Source organism: Physeter macrocephalus, chromosome 8 (genome assembly GCF_002837175.3).
Source record: "Physeter macrocephalus isolate SW-GA chromosome 8, ASM283717v5, whole genome shotgun sequence".
Lineage (NCBI taxonomy): Eukaryota > Metazoa > Chordata > Mammalia > Artiodactyla > Physeteridae > Physeter > Physeter macrocephalus.
The window spans coordinates 60,578,938-60,583,639 of record NC_041221.1 but is presented as its reverse complement, the minus strand read 5'-3'; the positions used below and the strand labels follow the sequence as shown (position 1 = coordinate 60,583,639).

The window sequence follows — 4,702 nt, the reverse complement described above, 5'->3', positions numbered from 1 at the left end:
GTGTGTGTTTACGTGTGTGTACCTGTATTAGCTGTTGCAGACATGGCGAATTCTCTAGATGGGCTCTCCCTCTCTCCTTACTAACAAACTGGCTTTCCCAGGGCAGCAACGTGATCAGCTCAAAGATCGAGTTTCCCCTGAGGTAGGTGTGGCCGTGTGACCAGGTTTTAGCTGACTGGATGTGGGCAGAGTATTCTGCGGGACTTCCAGGAAGCCTTCTGCAAAGGGAGGGTGGACGCTTTTGCCCTTCCTGTCTCCCTGCTGACTGGAAAGCTGATAGGAGGCTGGCGCCCCAATTAGCGATGCTGGACTACCAGGTGACCTTGAAGACAGAGCTGAGGGTTGAGGTGTGGAGCAGGAAGAGAGAAGGTGCCTTGGTCCCTGAAGATTTTGCTGGGTTGTCACACCAGCCCTGACCTGCCTCCTCTGGTTTTTCCCTGTGAGAGAAAATTCCTTTGTGTGTTTGGGTCATTATTTTTGGTGTCTCTGTCACAAGTAGCCAAATGCAATTGCTAACTGATATATCAACCTGAGGTTTAACATTAACGAGGCCTGATTCCAGGGGTGAGTAAGCCCAGAGGACAGAGAATAGTGCCTGGCACTGAGGTCGTGTGCAAAAAAGCTAGCTGTTAATGCCCCTTTGGGGAATTATTACATTTGCCAATCATCTCTGAGTTTACACTTTAATTTAGGAATACCCATTTTAATTCAGCTTTTGTGTTGCAACTATAAGGGCTCTAGAAGAGCGTCGACTCAGCTTGGTTGTCCTAACTGACATGTTCGGCCCACGGAATTTGAGTGTATGTTAAGTTTCTTCATTTATTCATTCAGGAAATGTTTATGCAGTGCCTGTGTTGGGTGAGGCACAGCTTTAGATATCGGCGCGGGTCCAGGGGGTGGTTATATAAAGGAAAATGAGAGGGAGACTGGCTTCAAACTTATAGACTAGGAAAGGAGAGAATTAATAAATAGTAATAACAGCTAATGTCTCCTGCGCACTGATGATCAGCTGCAGTATTTTACCTGTATCATCTCATTTAATATTGATAACAGCCCTTTGAAGTACACAGGTGCTCTTATTTTTCTAATTAAACAAGCAAGGATCTAGAGGTACAAGGAAATTAAGTGACTTGTGCAAAGTCACAGTGAGTGATGAAACTGGAAGTTGCAAATGGTATTTGTGTGCTCTTAATCACTATGCAACAACTATAATAATTCAGCAATTTATTGAGCCCATTTTATGTGCAAGACCCTACATGGTGTTATAAGGCAGTGGTTCTCAAAGTGTGGTCCTCGGACCAGCACCTGCAGTGTCACCTGGGAAATCCTAGAAATGCAAATCATGGGCCTCACCCCCAAACCTGCTGCATCAGAAACTCTGGGGTAGGGCCCAGCGAGCTGGGCTTTCACAAGACTTCCAGGTGATTCTGATGCCTGCTGAAATTTGGCAACCACAGTGGTAGGGGATGAATAGATAGGTGAGACTAAGTTTGGAAGACGGTAAAGCAGGTATATAAATAACTATACCTCCAGGCAGATAAGATGCAGAAAGGACTAGAATCCTATTGAGTTTGAGTTTCCTGCCAGATTTTCTGATTTTTCAAGAGAAGTTGGAATCCAGATTTTGATGGGAAATCTCTCAACTTTATCACTGGAGCCAAAATAAATTTTTTTAAAAATAAATAGGCAAAAATAAAACCTGTCTGCAAGGCAGGCAGCAGCCTGTGAGCCCTGCTGAGGACAACGGAGAGGCATAGAAGCTTTCAGTGGTCTGCCCAGAGCAGCCCGGGAGTTAATTTTCCTAAAGGCATTGTGGGAACTGGACTAGAGCTGTAAGACATAAATTCACTGTATTGGTTTGCTAGGGTTGCAAACAAAGTACTATAACCCGAGTAACTTAACCAACAGAACTGATTTTTCTCACAGTTCTGGAGGCTAGAAGCTTAAAATCAAGGTGTGGGCAGGCCTGGTTTCTTCTGAGGGCTCTGAGGGAGAATCTGTTCATTGCTCTCTTAGATTCTAGTAGCCCCCGGCATTCATTCCTTGGCTTGTAGATGCAAACCTAACCCTCCGTCTTCACATCGTATTCTCCCAGTCTTCACATGGTTCTTTTCTTCTAAGGACACCAGTCACATTGGATTAGGTGCCCACCCTACTCTGTTATGACCTCATCTTTACATCTGCAATGACCCTATTTCCAAATAAGGTCACATCCTGAGATGGTGTGGGTTAGGACTTCAACATATCTTTTTGGGGACACAATTCAATCCATAACATTCACTTTTAGGTAGTGTAATTCAATAGTTAAGTTCTTTGTTTTCCTTATAAGTGGAGGCTAATTCATTAATTTTTTCCTTGTTCCTTTCTATGGAAATAGTTAAGAGGATATGGTATACCTTAATGACATTTTATAGTCAATGTGTAGTTATTTGAGGACTTTACAATCAACCGAGACATGGAGCTAATGGTAAAGCAAATGACCTTTGCCTTATGCGAAGCAGAACACACAAAACAGAGCTCCTTTAGAAGATACTTGAGAGGCTTGTGATTTTTGAGAACTTGGGTGAAGAAAGGCTACTTTGATAGAAATCCAAATATTCTGTTTGGCTTAAGGTGAGGTCAAGGCCCAATGGCTTTAAAGGTCCCCTCGAAACACTTTTAGTATTTGATTAGAGTCTGGCTAGCCATGGAAATATAGCGAATTTTAAATATGGGATGATAAATCCAGAAAAATTTAGGAGCACACAGACAAGATTCTACCTCTCCATGTACTTTGTCCCCCAAAACTAATAGGAAAGTCTGACACAAAAGTCAAAAGATAGGCTCATATATTCTGAGAATGTCCTCACTCCTCAAGAGCTGGAAAAAATATTAAAAATTTAATTTTACCTTACTTTTAAGACACAATCTTCGATTGCATACTTCTAGATTTTTGCATATATTTTTCCCTGTCTTTTGTGTGTGTGCACCTGCATGTGTATGTTTTGTATAAATTGAATCCAAAGTCAACCAGCTTAAGCCTAATGTCTGAATTGACATTAAAGATTTACTGCTTTTGGCTTCCCTGAGGATTTCTAAATTTAGAGTACAATACTCTTCAGCACTATCCACATTTTCATTTATCCATTTTCCAATATTTTTATTTAAAATAACATAGGTAAAATGCATAAGAAAGGTTTAGTTTCAACACCCCCCCCCTTTTTTATCTGAAGAATTGTTTTTCAAAGGAAATCCAACATGTAAAAACAGATGTCAGGGGAGTTGCTCTGACTGAACCAAGAAGGGTCGAGGGGGTACCTTCCAGGGTCTCCACCTGGGACCCCTTGGAGCATCATTTGAAAATCACTCCTGTGAAATAGTTGCAGAAAGAAATGCTGAAGTCCTAATAAAATGGTTATGTTGCCAGTTGCTGGCCGGAAGATAGCAGCATGGCACGGTAGCTTGAAATGTACATTTCTCAACTCACTCATTCGATAAATATTTGGTGAGTGTCCCAGGTTCTGTGGCTGTGTGAAGTCTCAATAATGGTATATGAAATATAAATTAAGGGCTTGGGAATTCCCCGGCGGACCAGTAGTTAGGTCTCTGCACTCTCACTGCTGAGGGCCCGGATTCGATCCCTGGCCGGGGAACTAAGATCCCACAAGCCACGCTGCGTGGCAAAAAAAAAGGGGGTCAAAGTTTGGCAGATATTGCTAGTTGCCTTCTATGATCGCCTCCAAGATGGCCCCCAACAATCCCCATCTCCTGGTATTTGTGGCTTCATGCAAGCCCCTGCTACCATGTGCCAGGGTGTTCTGTGTGAGCAATAAGGTACAGCAGAAGTGAAGGAATGTCACTTCTGAGATTAGGTTCTAAGAGGCTGTACTTCCATCTTGGGCATGTTGCATCTGTTTGTCGTCAGTCTCTCTCTATCTCTTAGATGACTTACTCTGGGGGAAGCAACCCTTGTGAGCAGGCTTATGGAGAGGCCCACATGGTTAGGAAATCAAGTTTCCAGCCAACAGCCAACAAGGAACTGAGAGCTGTCAACAGCCATGCGTGTGTCCTTGAAATGGATCCTGAGCCTTCAGTGACTACAGCCCTGGCTGACAGCTTGACTGTAATTTCATGAGCGACTCTGAGCCAGAACCCCCAGGTAAGCTGCTTCTCCATTCTTCTACCTCAGAAACTATTTGAGATAATACATGTTTGTTACTTTAAGCTGGTAGTTTTGGAGAGGGGTAATTTGTTATACAGCAATAGATAACTAATTCACCTACTCAAACTCTCTTCTTTCTTTTCTCCTTTCTAACAAGTCTCAAATTTCTTTCAAAGCATCAGTGTGCCCAGAATAAAAACCAACCAACCAACCAACCAACCAACCAAACAGAAGTTACCCAAGAAGAAAAGTGGGACTCAATCTACAGAATCAGAGCACCTTGGGTCTTGGCTGCTGAAACACAAAACAAAGTAAAACACTTTTCTCAGTTGTATTTTAGACTCACACTTAAAACAAAATAAAACAACAAGAAACATTTTTGACTCCTTCTCTGGGGAGCTTGAGTGATGAGGAAATCATCAGAAACTATTTCTGTTTGTCCCTCCCTGGTCCCCATCCCAGGAGCCAGACTATTGAACTTGGCCAAGAATAAATGGAACTTGAGTTTCAAAACCTTCCTACCCAATAATGTTTCAAATTTGTAGCCTTTGAAGACTGTGA

General features: G+C 42.5%; 1 long non-coding RNA gene across 1 annotated transcript; it reads left to right on the top strand.

Moving 5' to 3' along the window:
- The first annotated feature begins 221 nt into the window (after nt 1–221).
- On the top strand, nt 222–4,488 carry LOC102978890 (uncharacterized). The gene is made up of 3 exons (XR_448505.2): nt 222–317; nt 3,923–4,138; nt 4,318–4,488. It is a non-coding gene; the product is annotated as an uncharacterized lncRNA (long non-coding RNA).
- Nucleotides 4,489–4,702: the final 214 nt, after the last annotated feature.